The sequence below is a fragment of the Patella vulgata genome, chromosome 7, assembly GCF_932274485.2.
Source record: "Patella vulgata chromosome 7, xgPatVulg1.2, whole genome shotgun sequence".
Taxonomy (NCBI): domain Eukaryota; kingdom Metazoa; phylum Mollusca; class Gastropoda; family Patellidae; genus Patella; species Patella vulgata.
The window spans coordinates 5,287,707-5,304,443 of record NC_065885.2 but is presented as its reverse complement, the minus strand read 5'-3'; the positions used below and the strand labels follow the sequence as shown (position 1 = coordinate 5,304,443).

Genomic DNA, 16,737 nt, shown 5'->3' with positions numbered 1-16,737 from the left:
GCATCAAATAGGCTCACAACCTTTTTGACTACTGCAAAAGACATAACGAAACAGAGACATTCAGAATATGTGAAACACGCCAATAAATAACATTTTAACATTCTACTTATAAGCACCGATCGTATGGCAATTTTGCCCGAGCAGTGGCGCTGCTACTCACTTTTATTTCGAATTCCTACTGTCAAGGGATCTTTTAGGTGTACGCTGTACCTCCAGGATATCGAACCAGTACCCCACACACTGCACCCGGTTCCTTCGGTTTCCTCCCACTGCTAAAGACCTCTATGCGCAAGCGATTTATTGAAATAAAATTGAACATATGTTAGTCCCGAAATGACCTAGTTTGTGTCGAGTGGACGTTAACCCCACCTCTCTCTCTCTCTCTCTGGGCCACCGCGGCTAACCATATGTTAGTCCCGAAATGACTTAGTTTTTGTCAAGTGGACGTTAAACCCCATATCTCCCTCTCTCTCTCCCCCTCTCTCTCTCTGAGCCACCGCGGCTCGTACCAAGAAACTGTTGTTATCATTTTGATTATCAGTGCAGGTGTGATTCCCATCGCCTGATGTTGAGCGTGACCCAACACTTGATGTGTGATGATTAATTACATATTGCCATTGATTCATTTACTTCTATCACCTTATAAGGCTTGGCTAAATGGTTTAACGCACGCGCTTTAGATCATTAGATCTATCATTGAGTCAAGTGGTGTGGTTTCGATCATAAGATCTATCTTTGAGTCAAGTGGTGTGGTTTAGATCATTAGATCTATCTTTGAGTCAAGTGGTGCGCTTTGGATCATACGATCTATCTTTTAGTCAAGTGGTGCGCTTTAGATCATTAGATCTATCATTTAGTCAAGTGGTGCGCTTTAGATCATAAGTTCTATCATTAAGTCAAGTGGTGTGGTTTATAAGGATTTTTTGGCGTATGTTCCCCTTTTCAGTGGTACAGGAGGGAGGGGGGGGGGAGAGACATGGTGTTTAGCTTCCACTCGACACAAACTAGATCATTTCGGAACTACAGGACAGAGGGCTTGACAAGGACAGTTGTTTAGTCGTTCGGATGGAGCAAAAAAAAAACTGTCCTGTGTATACATTGGCGTGTACGTAAAAGATCCCTTGGCCGCAGTCTGGGCAAAATTTCTCTCATAGCACACTGTATGGCGTATGCCCGTCTTCATTTCTGTTCAACTTGTGTGTTTTGTTGTCTGGCAAACCTATTATGTTTCGTTTCATAAATTTTCCAACGATAGATGTTAATTTGAGAAAAGTTGTAACCCCATCAAAATCATTACCGATTATACATTTCGTTTTTCTATTTCTGCATTGAACTCGTGATTTGAGCGACAAGAGAGAAGCATGCTAAATGGCGGCATCTTTTCATTTCCTGTTGTCTCTTTCTCGCTCTTACCCTTCAATCATGCCACCAATGACGCAGATCGGACCATAAATCACAAGAATTGAGACTTTTTCCTTCCACCTCGGATAAAAGGTTAGGGTTTGAAAAATGATTTAAAAAAGTTTGGTTCTTGCCTCACTAGATATTCTTTATAGGCCATTAAATTAGGGAGACAGAAGCGCGGTCGGCCCATGATGGACTACTGAAGTCGATCCGGGTATTTTGGTGGCGGTCGGTAACTTGTAGCCATCAATATGCAATATCGCGGGAAATGTAGCGTAATGAAGATTCACGAGCATAAAGCGAGATTGCTACCAAGACTTATATTAATTTAGTTTAATGTGCATATTAAATAAAAACCGACTTAAAATTGGAAGATAAAAGAGTAATTGAACTGAAAGGTTCATATAAAATATAATTTCTTTTTTTAAGAATTCATCCGCGGAATAACGAGTAAATCCCCGCAAAGAATTTCAAATAGGGCGACTATCGATTGCGGTGGATGCAGGACGATGAAAATTAAATTGACGACAGGCAAGATGGAGAAATGGATGTGGTGTGGTGTATAACTGATAACTCCTTTAACTTGGAGCCTGTGAATGCTGAAAGCAAGATAATAACACTTCTTATAAGTGGAATATTGGCAGCGAAATGAAGTGCGATTCTATATATGCCGTGGTACTAGTCGGTCTCGTCTTGCTATTTTATCCTAAGTGTGTTTATTCTAAGAGCGATTCTTAGATTTGTTTTGCCTGTTTGTTGCGCAATGATTGAATGGGTCCATCTACCGAGATTTTACCAAGCTCCATACCACGTTCCAGAGAGAATAATGCTACTTGAGTCTAACCCTCGAAGCAAAATGCACTATGTTCACTTGTTAAATACTGATTGAATTAAAGGTTCTATTAGGGTTGATAAACTCATAGCCAACACATAACTACACAGTATGCTCAATATTTGTCCTTGAAACGATGGTGTTGACTTCTATAAAAGGTATTTTGCTGATTGACATTGTCTGTCCCGTCGAACAAAATGCACTCAAATGATTTGGGATGAAGACTCAGGCTTGGGAAGCTTAACAAAATGTGAAAGAGTAGAATGCAAATGACGTCACTAATGGGATAGAGAGTTATTATCGCTAAGTATTCTGTTGTTCTAACAGAAATAATAAAGTACACAAGCGACCTTAGCCCCGTACATCTTTTAATATAAGTTGATGAATCAGGCACAGAATTGGAGATGATTGCTAAAAACTTTCGTAACAAAAGAAAAAAAAAGACAAATTATATATGAATTATACATCAGCTGCAGTCAGTGAATAACAGGGTCGAATAACGATTTCTTTTCCCATTCCAAGGCGAAGACCTGCATCGAGGTTCAAAAATATAAATATTCTGCTTATTTATAACGGTTATAAAAGGAAATATGCAGAGATTGTGAGTCGACCATTGTTCTTCTTCTAATAAATTCCGTATTTGACGTAAGGGTTTGTTGTTCGTCTCAAACGATGACGGGTTTTGCATTAATTCCCGGACAGAAGCCAGAATTATCCAAAAAGAATCCCAGCTATGATAATGAAATATCACTCTACGTATGATGCACAGATCGTGGTCCAGACCATCATGCATAATTCAAAACTATCAACAACCTTTAACAGGATCTGGAGAGAGTGAGAGAGAGAGAGAGAGAGAGAGAGAGAGAGAGAAATGACCTAGTTTATGTCGAGTGAGGCTCTCTTTCTCTCTCTCTCTCTGTCTCTCTCTGTCTCTCTCTCTCTCATTAGTCGCGAAAAGACCTAGTTTGCCTCGAGTGGACGTTATAAACCCTCTCCCTCTCTCTCCGAGTCCCGAAATGACCCAGTTTGTGTCGAGTGGACGTTAACCCCCCCTCTCTCTCTCCGAGTCCCGAAATGACCTAGTTTGTGTCGAGTGGACGTTAACACCCCCCCCCCCCCTTCCCATTGACACCAACTAGTTCATTTCGGGACTAATAAATGATTCATTGTTTCCAATTACAGAGGACTTTTACAACACGGGACATGAGACACACATATCACACACATTCGAAACTACAGTTTTATTTTAATGGGGGTGCGTTGTTTCACAAGGTCTGTCATTGTGTCAACTTGCCTGGTTTCAATTTCCCGGTTGTACGTGACCTGTCCAATCTCGTGGGTTTTCTCCCGGTCCTCGGGTTTCCTCCCACTGCTAAAGACCCCTAATTATTGAAATAAAAGTGAACCATATGTTAGTCCCGAAATGACCCTCTCTCTTTACTTCGATAAATAGCTAGCCCCCCCACGTAGTGATCTTTAGAAGTGGAACAAAATCGTTGGATCCGTTAAACAAGCGGGGTTAAACACATGACCATTTTGAGACTAACATATGGTCATATGAGACTAACATATGATCAATTTTATTTATGTGGTTACGTGTGCAATGCGACGGAGGAGAATTTTGCCCCGGACAGTGGTGTTTCCACCTATTCTTGTTCGATTTCTAATTGTCAAGGGATGTTTTACGTGTACACCACACGAACGCCCCAAACACAACACCTTTGTTTACCCGGCGTACGACACCCCAGTTTGAACCAGTTGCAGGAAGATCGAAACGTTTCTTTGAAGTTAGAACAAAGGTCATAGTTCTAAATGATAAGGCCAGCTCAATTTTTCATCATAGGTCACGAGATGTAGACAGGGCTAGCGCTAATCCCTACCCTAACCCTGGACCATAACCTACAATCTCGCCAACAATCACGTGCCCTAACCTTATTTACATCTGAACTACCTTGACAAAAATTGAGCTGGCCTTAACAAATAGATTTAGCCGGCAAGGGGGCTTAATAGACAGTTGTCAAGCCTTTTGTTTTATATTAAATTTGACTGGATGAAAGTTAATAATGTAGTAAGCAATCAATAACGCGTTATTCAATTTGAAGAACTAGATAATCGCGTGTAACAATACATGCGTGTCCAGTCGTGACGCGGACAAAGTAATTCATAAATTGTACTTAACTACTAGCCTGTCAAAAGCCATATTGGTCAAAAGCGGTCAAGGTTAAATTGTCTGTTTTTGTTATTAAATGCTTTTAATGTGATTTTATTATTCATAACAATAATACGAAACTAAAGGTTCTACAGGTGATGAAAATAATAGTTTATGACCAACACGATTTATTAACAAACAATTTTAATTAACAAATACAAGTTTTAATAATTATTGACTTTTATTTACTGCAAGTTTGCAACATAAATTGAGCACATGTTGTTTATGTTTTGTTTTTTGTTTTTTATAGTATACGCCCACATTTTCATGTGGACGTATATTGTCGTCGCCTCTGTCCCTCCGTCCACAATTGTTTGTGGACACTCTACAGGTCACAATTTCTATCCGATTTCAACGAAACATGAAATATAGGTCTATCTCCCAAAGATCTCGGTTCCTGTCTATATTGGCATGTATCGGACCTTAACTTCATGGATTATGGCCCCTGATTGTACGAAAAATCACGTTTTTAGCTCGTGGAAACTCTAGAGGTCACAATTTTGATACAATTTTGATGAAACTTGAAATGCATGTTTATAACCGAAAGATCTTGGTTCCTGTCGATATTCTCACATATCTGATAGCACCGTTCTGAATTATGGCTCTTGATGTTACGAAAAATTGCTTTTTGTTTAGCTTGTTCTCTATCCATCTCTTGAAAAATGTGGGCGTATCCTGCCTGGCAGCCGCTGTTTTTTATTTATTGCTCAAAGCATTTTAGATACAAGAGTTTTCAATCGATGAATAAGTCCAATAATTTTGAGGCGAAATTTTCTTACTAAAAAACCAAACGAAAGAAGAGACAGACAGAGAGAACCATGTTTTGAATTAAGGCTTTGAATTTTATAAGGTATTTTAAAGGGCCTTCTTCTTGTGCACAGTCCGTTTTTGACCGGAAGCAAACGTTCATGACCTCAATTTGATGGATGTCGCTTGAAACCGTGGGATTGCTCTAGACAGATTCGAACGTGTTGTAACCCGAACTTGTTCTAACTGGAACTAGTCAACATTTTGCAATAATATTATTTGGCCGTTTTGACCAAAATATGTCCGTTTTGTGTAAAGTTTTGGCCGTTTTGACTTAGTTTTTGACTGTTTGGACCACATTATGGCCGTTTTGACCGAAGTGAATTTTGGCCGTTATGGTTAAGAGCCCCTATGACCACATCCCCTTGTCACAAACAGGTTATCACAACCGTTAAACGACTCGGGACTTACGCAATGCGATAGCAAAATGAAATGTCACAGGCAACCATTTAACTAATTTCGCCTTAACACGTCCTGTATCTTCAGATATAAAAAAAATATATATAATTCACCTTCATTAAAAGAGTTGTTTATGCCTCATTAAAGAACAAATCCGGGCAAGATTCTCCCTAGAATCAAAATGAAATACCATAACGGGTAATTTGAGAAATACATGCGTAAGTTGTCCAAATTTCAGAAATGTTGCCCTTTAATCTTGAAAGCCTTCAATTCAGCTGCACATACTGGCCTGTAATCAACGCATTAAGTCACATCAGCTAGGTTAACTTGCCTTCGGACAGCGTGATACAGCATAAACCAGCGAATACATCAGTGATTAAAATCTGCTTAGGCGGAAATACCAGATCATTAGTAAAAGCCATAGATCTGAAATTTTTCGAATGTCTTTTAACAACAAAAACCAAAATCAGAAAAAAAAAATCTAAAACAAAAAAAAACCCCCAAAAAACAAAAAAAATCGGAAAAAAATCCTACCTATTACTACTAATCGAACATTTTTTTTTCTCTAATTATTACTACTAATGGCCAAGGCGGTGAACCATTAAAGGGACATTATGGGAGATTAGAGAGAGAGATAGAGAGAGAGAGAGAGAGAGGGAGAGGAGAGTCCCGTATTGACCGAGTTTGTGTCGAGTGGACGTTAAACCCCTCTCTCTCTCTCTCTGGGTTATCGAGGCATAGTCTTATTCTCTCTCTCACTCCGGGTTATCGAGGCAAAGTCTTATTCCCAGTTTGTGTCGAGTGAACGTTACCCCCCACCCTCTCTCTCTCTCTCTTTCCGGGTTATCGAGGCAGTCTTATTCTCTCTCTCACTCCGGGTTATCGAGGCAAAGTCTTACTCTCTCTCTCTCTCTCTCTCTCTCTCCGGGTTATTGATTGAGCCACCTCGGCACCCAAATCGAGTCGGGAGAAGTTCCTCGGGCTAGCAACCCTAGACGACGAAGATCTATTACTAGTTTACATCTAATTACAAGATATTCTCCCCATTATTTTCTTATAATTAATTTGAACATTTTCAGGATTTTCTAATCTTCAACGTCTTTGTTACAAAATGATGCTCGTATAAAACCAGTGCATCACATTTTGTCTGACTTCTGAAACAGACATGTAATTGATCAACCCATTCCAATTTTTTTCTTTGGAAATGCCAGTCTTCATTTTGTATAATATGTTTTAAATAGCCTATTAAAACAGTTCTACACACGAGTGGGAAAAAATGCTATAGTTAAGAGTTTCAAAATAATCTCATTGCTGCTGTCAGATTGCTGTCGCCGCCCCCATTGTCACTGTCTTTATTAGTATATCCCACGACCATCTATAGATCGTTAGCAAAATCCAAAAGTTGAAATTTTTGTAGGTGGGCGAAATGGTATGTCAATGTATACACGCGAATCTCGGTTTTTCGTCCCATCTGAACGACTAAACAGCTGTCCTTGTCAGGTCCTCTGTCCTGCACCACTGACAAGGGATCTAACACGCGACGTCCAGGCTAGTGAGCCCGCGGCTTACACACTTAGCCACCGTGCCCCCCCCCCCCCCTATCTTTATGCATTGACGGGGCTAACTAAAGACTAGCATAATTATAATAGTGCACTTTTAACGCGCTAAACTCCATACAGCTCATACCGCTACAAAAAGTCTAATGATATTCTGGTTTATGTGCTATAATATTCCACAATATTCACTAAACAAGCGTGTTTTTAATAAACTCTTGAGCTGCAATAAGATTGGTGCATCTTTTAAAGATACATTATGGGAGATTAGATAAAGAGCTGGCAGTTCTCACTATAATAGTTCAAAACTAGATAATGTAAAGGCAATATGCTGAAAATTTCAGTCAAATTGATTCACTATGAACCGAGAATTAAGCTACTGATATTTCGGCCTAGCCTCGATCATCATTACTAAAGTCTGTACGATAAAAAAAAACATAGCCTCGATCATCCGCTTCATGATTAAATTATGAATGGAAGTCGAGCAGCAAATGGGATCATAATCCAGTACATATCGCAGGCTAGCAATGTCATCGAGAGTCGATTATGGTCTGGATAAGTTAATTAATGTGTAATTAATAATTTAGATAAAATTTCAGGTCTAAAGAAAGACCGACAATAGGCAGATTTAGCACTTGCATAATGTATGTTTAAACATTCGTCTTCATTAGCCCAGTTGGAACGAAACTGTAGGACGTTAAACCCTATTTCATTTCATTTCTTTTAAACATACGGGGATCACGTGGCTAGCCTGGAAGTCGGGTGTTCGATCCCTGCACTGGCCGAGAAAGTTCATCCAGATTTTCCGGCGTGGTTCCCCCTTGTCAGTGATGCAGGACGGAGGGCCTGACAAGGACAGCTGTCTAGTCCTTCGGATGAGACGAAAAACCGAGGTCCCGTGTATACATTGGAATGCACGTAAAAGATCCCTTGGCAGTTGGAATTCGATATAAGAGTAGGCGATAGTGCCGCTGCCCGGGCAAAATTTCCCTCATAGCACACTGTATGGCGTATGCCCGTCTTCATTAGCCCAGCATAGGAGCAGAACAGTAGGACGTTAAACCCCATTTCCTTTCATTTCATTTTAAACATACATACTGCTCCCTAGTTTAAATGTAAATAACGACCAGCGTTTTAAGATTTAAGTTGAAATCCTTGTTGTTTTTTTCTTTACATTGCAGCTTCGTCAAAATCTAGACAGGCTTCTTGTCTGGACATCTCTGCAATGTGTATACTAAATCTCGTAGATTGGCCCAATAAAAGGAGAGCACAAAGACACCCAGGAGAGCCAACAAAGGGAAGTCAGCAATAATGACCTCGTCACTGTTTCCCGATGGGTGACAAATCAGTCAAGAAAAGAGAAATATTGTGACAGCTAAGAAGATCGAGATTGGTAGCAGACCACTGTTTCCTCGAACCAATCTCAGTTTTTTTCTTACTTTCCTCGGAGAACTTAAGCGAAGTGTTGTGTTTTCTATGACGACGTTGCTGTGTGCTGATCTGTAAACATGGCTAAAACTAAAAAGATCACTTAGATTTGATTAAATATGGTAGATTGTTTGTTATTTGGTTCGGCTATAGCGACGAGGTTTTAATGGTATAGCTTCTTTAGTTACAGAAAGGATAAAAAGTAATAAACTTTAATTGTAGAACTGATAATCATGTGCTTTGAAAAGAACCGATGGCTAATTAGAAAAGGAATACAAATACGACTGCGAGACCCCATTTACTCTACTTAAAGACATTGATCAATACATAGACTTGGAGAGTTTCGGGGCATCAAAAGAAATGGAACCGTTCGAATCGGCAATTGTGTACCCTATAAAAAAGTCGTGGAGGGCGATTTATTTGAAGTACTTACTTGGAAACTATACGGATGTTAACGAAAGTCATCTCGAGTTATTGTTTCTAAGAAGAACATTCAATTATCACTTTTAGAGAGAGAGAGAGAGAGAGAGAGAATGAGAGAGAGAGAGTTTAACGTCCACTCGACACAAACTAGGTCATTTCTTGACTAACATATGGTTCAATTTTATTTCAGTTATTCACTTGTGGGTAGGAGTCTTCAGCAGTGAAAGGAAACCGGTGAACCCGGAGAAAACCCACGAGGTTGGACAGGTGGCCTTACTCCGTGTCACTTACAACCGGGAAATCGAAACCAAACCAGTTGACCCAATGACAGACCTTATGATGCAGCGCGCACACTCTAACCCAGTGATTCTCAACCAGTGTGGGGGGGTTGGATGGCTGAATGGTTAGCGTGCGCGCGCTGTATCAAAGAAGTCTGCCATTGAGTCGACTGGCGTGGTTTCGAATCCCCGGTTGTACGTGACAAGGAGTAGGGTCGCCTGTCCAACCTCGTGGGTTTTCTCCGGGTCTTCCGGTTTCCTCCCACTGCTAAAGACCCCTACGCGCAAGCGAATTATTGAAATAAAATTGAACCATATGTTAGTCCCGAAATGACCTAGTTTGTGTCGAGTGGACGTTAAACCCCATTTCTCTCTCTCTCTCTCTCTCTCTCTCTCTCTCTCTCTCAACCAGTGTGCCGCGAGAAGTTCCTAAATGTGCCAAGGTTAATAGCTGTGTTGTTGTTTATTTAGGTTTGAGTCATTCTATGTGTCTATGACTAGTCTGTGTCTACGGTTGTATACCGTCTATGGCTTGCCATGTTTTTATTTTGCAAAATTCAAATATTTTTCATACGTATTTAGCCAGGTGTGTCGCTAATTTTTCATGTGTTCCAAGGTGTGCCGTTGGCAAAAAGGTTGAGAACCGCTGCGTCTAACCATTCGGCTATCCACAGAAGAACGTTCAATTAACACTTTTCGAACACAAAAGGATCCGACATGGTGTTTTTAGTGTTAATTTGTTTGCTTCAGAATAACTTTTCAAAGAAAAATTGGATTCAATAATTAATATAATTTAATAAAAACGTAAATACAAACAAATACAACAAAGATGAAATCTCCCGACGAATCCTTTGAAGATCATCACCAGCATTATTGCCATTTATCTGATGAGCAAGGAATTGCATGAAACGGATTCCTATCTATCGTCTGCTGGGATTTGGCCGCCATTAGAGACATCCAATATACACGATTTTATTTAATAATTAAAAAAACTTTCAAAGGTAACCATTGAAATCTACCATCAAATAATTTGCTTGATTTGCCCTTTTGTGAAAGCTAATAGAAACTCTTTAGACCGGTTACTAGACCGAATTATTTTTTCACGTGCGTTTATTCGTCATTGATTACCTAATTCAAAGGTACACCAAATCAGATGAAATATCATTGCGTTGGATAAATAGGCAGATGTGAAATGAAATGGTGTTTAAAAGGTCTTACCTTTTTACACCAACTGCAGGGCTAATATCGAAACCACGCGATTTGACTCAATGGCCAAATCGCATACTATTATTATCAAATCAAAAATTATATTTTAATCACCCGCTATAGTTCTCTAAAGCACCAACCACCTTTCAGTTATGTCATTTGAAAAATTGCACGTGCATTGTCCGAGAAAGTTCATGGGGATTTTCCGACATGGTTTCCAGTTGACGACTGTCTAGTCGTTCGGATGGGACGAAAAACCGAGGTTCCGTGTAGGTAAAAGATCCCTTGGCAGTTGGAATTCGATATAAGAGTAGGCCATAGTGCCGCTGCCGTGCAAAATTTCCCTCATAGCACACTGTATGGCTTATGCCCGTCTTCATTAGCCCAGTAGGAGCAGAACAGTAGGACGTTAATCCCCATTTCATATCCCTTACTAAGGAAAACATGGCAGGAACTAGATCAGGGCCGTATGTAGGATTTTAAAAGTGGGGGTGCAGCAGAGTGGTGGGGCGCCATAGCCTCCACGTATGTGATATAAGAAAGTTTCGATCAGGGCAAACGAACCGATTGGCGTGTGAGCGCCCTAAAACCGATCGACTGATCAGTGCCTTAAGAGCATTACTGTGTGATCATAATCAAGTGTATTATTTTATAATTGAAAGATTGTCAAATAATTTTTGTTTTTTGGATGGGGTGGGGGGGGGCGCAATTTCTCGGGGCGCCTTATTTTTCTGGAGGTGCAATGTACCCCCTGCACCCCCACTAAATACGGCCCTGAACTAGATATCTTTCGTGTGTATCTTATTTACCCGCGGTTTTATCTTTTATTAATAGATTACCAGGAATACGTGGAAACCAGGTTGTGGCCACTGGTCATTGAACGGACCATGAAGGTCAAGTACTGTATACTCGTAAATAGTTTATAAAGTTTGGCGCCATTTCTCCTCCAGACGTAACACATTCGAATTAATTATTCCTGACATGTAATCAATGTCTCTTTTCCAAACTAATCCCGAAAGTCGGACGTTAAACCCCATTCCATCTCATTTCCAAACTAATCTGGGGCGTGGGGGGGGGGTAGAAAGGTGAAAAGGAAATGAAATGGGGTTTAACGTCCTTCTGTTCTGCTCCTATACTCGGCTAATGAAGACGGGCATAGTCCTTGTCAGACCCTCCGTTCAGCACCACTGACAAGGGTGAACCACGCCGGAAAATATGGATGAACTTTCTCGTCCAATGCAGGGATCAAACACCCGACCTCCAGGCTAGCGACCCAGGGTAGAATGATCTAACTCGTACACTTTAGATCATTACCAATCCGCAATTTCCACACAACTTTTTTTTTTATCCCTCATGATTTCTTCAGTTCATAATGGCGTGTGGTTTTTCATTTGTTGAGGTCATAACGGCAGGTCATCATTCACGTGGACGTGGCGATTCTCCATATCTGTTAGTACGCATTCCTGTAGGATGTATGAAGAGTTATATTTTTATTCTCCGCCGAAGATTTAGACTCCAGAAATAACAACTTAATAGATGTATTGCGAGCCAAAGCTTCATTAACAGGATGAAAACTCTCATTCCAACCAGGTCTGGCAATAAAACGAGATATTCACAGAATCACCAAAGGTTGAAGCGAATGACATGCTTCTGTACTTAACGGTAAATGAAATGAAATGACATTTAACATCCTTCTCAGCTACTCTTCGACACCGCAGCGCGCGCTGTATCATAAAGTCTGTCATTGAGTCGACTGGCGTGGTTTCGAATCCCCGGTTGTACGTGACAAGGAGTAGGGTCGCCTGTCCAACCTCGTGGCTTTTCTCCGGGTCCTCCGGTTTCCTCCCACTGCTAAAGACCCCTATGCGCAAGCGAATTAGTGAAATAAAATTTAAAAAAAACATATGTTAGTCCCGAAATGACCTAGTTTGTGTCGAGTGGACGTTAAACCCCATTTCTCTCTCTCTCTCGACACCGCAGACACTATGCGTTCTGACTAAGGGGGTAAGACGCTGGCTCGCTAGCCTGGAGGTCGGGTGTTCAATCCCTGCATTGGCTGAGAAAGTTCATCCAGATTTCCCGGCGTGGTTCCCCCTTGTCAGTGATGCAGGACGGAGGGCCTGACAAGGACAGCTGTCTAGCCGTTCGGATGATACGAAAAACCGCGGTCCCGTGTACACATTGGCGTGCACGTAAAAGATCCTTTGACAGTTCAGTTGGAATTCGATATAAGAGTGGGTCGTAGTGCCGCTGTCCGGGCAAAATTTCCCCCATAGCACACTGTATGGCGTATGCCTGTCTTCATTATCCCAGTATAGGAGCCGAACAGTTGGACCTTAAACCCCATTTCATTTCATTTCATTTCTTTTACATGCACGCCCTTGTTTACTCGAGACGTCGGAATAAAACCAATAACGAAATGAAACTAAGGGAAACTAATAAAACTCAGAATAAAACAAATGAAGATTATGGAAACAGCGATCCGACATACAAATAATGGAACCTTTTTATGTTATTGCCTACCTACCCAACAAACCCACCCTTTCCGTTTTATACAAGACCGGATTATGACCTTGAGAGGTTCTTAGCACTGAATAGCTTATGGTTCCACATATAAAATAAACCCCACCTCCTCCCTTTCGACATGAAACAAGAACTTTCTATGTAGAGTGCCCTACTACACTCCAAATTTAAAGGTTTAACAAGTCAACACCACCTTGAAAGGCACTAGGGTCAGCAATAGCGATTGGCCAATAACTCATCACGCACATATCTATCGAATGTAAAAAAATATAAAAAAATAGTACTGTATAATAGACCAGATGATGTCATCGCAGTCATCTTTTTTGTGACGTCATAGTATATATCAATGAGCAATTGTCTAAAGAACAAGTTTCATGTTGATGATACTCATTTGGCTTTGTTTTGGAAGAGTGTAGCCTCAAGTAGAAGAGAGTGACCAAGGTTCCTGTTTCAAAAATCTCCATCGTCTATCGACACACATAAATAATACGTTTTACTCTATTTCGAACTTCGTAAATGGTTCTTTTACGTGCACACCAATGTTTGCACGTTACCTCCGATTTTCGTCCCACCCGAAGAATATACGATGTCCTTGCTAGCCCCCCCCCCCCATCCTACACTACTGACAAGGGAGACCAAGGGATCTTCAGGTTAGCGAGGCAACGTCTGACGCACTGATCCACCGTGGCTCCCTACGTCTGTTTGAAAGTCGTAAGTGGGTTTTCATGAATACATAACTCCCGCAATTGAAAACAATTATAGTTCAATTTACACAAATAAAAAAAAAAAAATCGCGTGGTAATTATCTTTTCAATTCTTTGTCACTTTTTTACACTCCCCACCCACACAATTTGAATTACGACGTCTACATTGAGGGACTTTGAGACTCCGTATTAGTTATATAAATCTATAAGTCAGCCAACAGCTGTCTCATAACCCTTGTAGATTTTATAAAAAAAAACTAGCCATTAAAATGAATCAGCATTATATTTATTTCCCACGAAATATAAAAAAACCAACCGTTTTTCTCTCTCAATAAAACCGACATTGGATAATAAATTATCATTAAAAAGCCAAAGTTTTAAAGGTGAGCTTATCGACGTAATGATCGAATTAAAGATATATTTACAACCGGTTCCATGTTTTAAACGTGAATTAATATAAAGAATACTAGCGATGAATATATTTTACATAGCATGTTAGCGAGAGATTTAGTGTCTTGATACTGGTGGTATTCAATCACCATCTATAATTCCATGGTATGCCTCTCTGCTAACTTGATTTTTGCGCTAATTTTACGTCATTTACCTGCATTCAGCTGGTGTAATGGAAGGGAAAATAATAGTCGTGACAGAGGAGCGCAGCGAAACTTATCGATCAAAATCGCACCAGAGTAAAAAAACGAGGAAAGCAGAATGTAAGGCCTTAACGTACGTCATTAATTTTGTCGTTAACAAGATATAAAAAATTGCAATGCAGATTTAAGCCCGAAGGAAGAAGTGGCTAAATGAAGAATATCATTACAGGCTTGTCTAGTCTTACACTTGCTGTGATAAAATGGCCGACATTAATAATCTGTTTGGTGTCTCTTGAACAACCTTTGCGAACGTGCATCGGCAATAAATTTCAGTGCTAATGTCTCCGAGGACGTCCACACCGAACCCAGACTTAACCATGTCTCATAAATTAGGCGACAGGTTGTTTAACAAAACACGGATGCTTCATAAGTAAGGATATTCTTATGGGACACGAGATGGAGAGACACGATTCTCGGATGGTGGATGGTTCCTCTCCTGAGGTCTGATTTGAAGACACAATTATGTTTGGTTTTTACATGTTGAAATTACCAAGGAATTAAGTTGCTGGTTCGACATGCTTTGTACATTATAACAAAAGAATAGCCCTCTTGGAGGTGGATTATACTTTAACATAAGATATAGCCAAGGCCAGTAACAGAAACGCCATTTCTTGCTAGGACGCGTCTAGAGGGGGCTGGGGGAGGGGAAGGGGCACAGAACATTTTTTTTTCTCTGGCATTTATCGAAATAACGTCGAAGAAAAATAACGTGTTAACATAAGCTATAGCCAATGCCCGTAACAGAAACCTCATTTAACGCCATTTCTTGCCAGGACGCGTCTAGAGGGGGCTAGAGGAGGCTAGAGGAGGGGGAAGGGGCACAGAACATTTTTTTCTCTTGCATTTATGGAAATAACGTCGAAGAAATTTTGAACTATAAAAACGAATCGAAAAAGGATCTGTTTTTAAGCAGATTGTGATTAACGTGGGGTTGGGATGTTCTAGTGGTCGAGAGTCCCGGGCTTCGACCTCTAGCTGGCCGGTCACCTCTGGCTTGCGTATGTGGGTTTACTCCAGGTTTTCTCCAACAGGAAAGACCCCTGCGCATGCGCTAAGATAATAAAAATAAAAATGAAAAAAAGACAACCTGGCTGCGATATCACCTTCGGTGGAAGCGGACGTTAAAACACTAAGTACAACAACACTCTGGTAACCCCCTAGCCCCAACGCCAAACTCGACGTTGTTTTCACCTGGGATCCCCCGCTACTCATATCCCTAAACTCGCCCCTGCTTGCGTGTTCTAACAGACACAGACACGGTCATATTTTATATTTTAATACATGTCCGTCTCCTGTCCGCCATTATGGAGAAATAAAGAATAGCTCGATGTTAATGGCCACGAACAAATGGATTTAAAACAAAAAATATCGACAAACACACTGTAATTTAATGTCTACAAAACCTCCGAAACGCAACGTTTCCTGTGTCAAAATATATTATTCTACTTATATTCTGAAAGCGTCAAGTGCTTATTTCGTCATAAATTAACCGTGAAAGGGGTTTGAATTTACTTTTAACATTTGCGATTTTTTTTTACTTAATGTATTATCATGTGTTTTACCATTTGTTTACGGGGGGATGGACAGCCGAATGGTTAGCACGTGCTCGCTGTATCATACAGTCTGCCATTGAGTAAACTGGTGTGGTTTCGATTCCCCGGATGTACGTGACAAGGAGTAGGGTCGCCTGTCCATCCTCGTGGGTTTTCTCCGGGTCCTCCGATTTCCTCCTACTGCTAAAGTCCCCTACGTGCAAACGAATTATGGAAATAAAATGGAACCATATGTTAGTCCTGAAATGGCCTAGTTTGTGTCGAGTGGACGTTAAACCCCATTTCTCTCTCTCTCTCCCATTTGTTTATATTTTAGAGCGCTCTTGAGCACTCTTTGTGAAAATGGCGCTATGTATAAATTCTTAATGATGATAATAATAATATCAAATCTGATTAAAATACAGATCTATATTTACTTTTGTTTTTTTTTTATACTTTCGATGGCCTCTACTACATGAAGATATGACCAGTTGTACGTCAGAAATTGATTAATTAATTAGCGTTGACGTTTCTAGTGGTTTACCCACAGTTCCGTGCATCGCAGGCCAAGAAGTCACCGTAATCCCTCACGTCATCCAGAACGTAGGTTATATAACAACTCTTCCATATCCTAGTGTAGTACAGACAAATGATGCGAAATTTTGAACTATAAAAAAACGAATTGCAATTTTTACCCCGTGTTGTTAGAATCATGCGACATGACCGCCTTAACATCATTATAGACCCTTGGGCAGAGAAGCACGCGGGGGTCCACAATAGGTTTCA

General features: G+C 40.5%; 1 protein-coding gene across 1 annotated transcript in view; it reads left to right on the top strand.

The window, feature by feature from the left end:
- LOC126827113 (phosphatidylinositol 4,5-bisphosphate 3-kinase catalytic subunit alpha isoform) overlaps positions 1-16,737 on the top strand; it is a 324,427-nt gene that overhangs the window by 297,251 nt on the left and 10,439 nt on the right. The gene's annotated exons all lie outside the window — the stretch shown is intronic.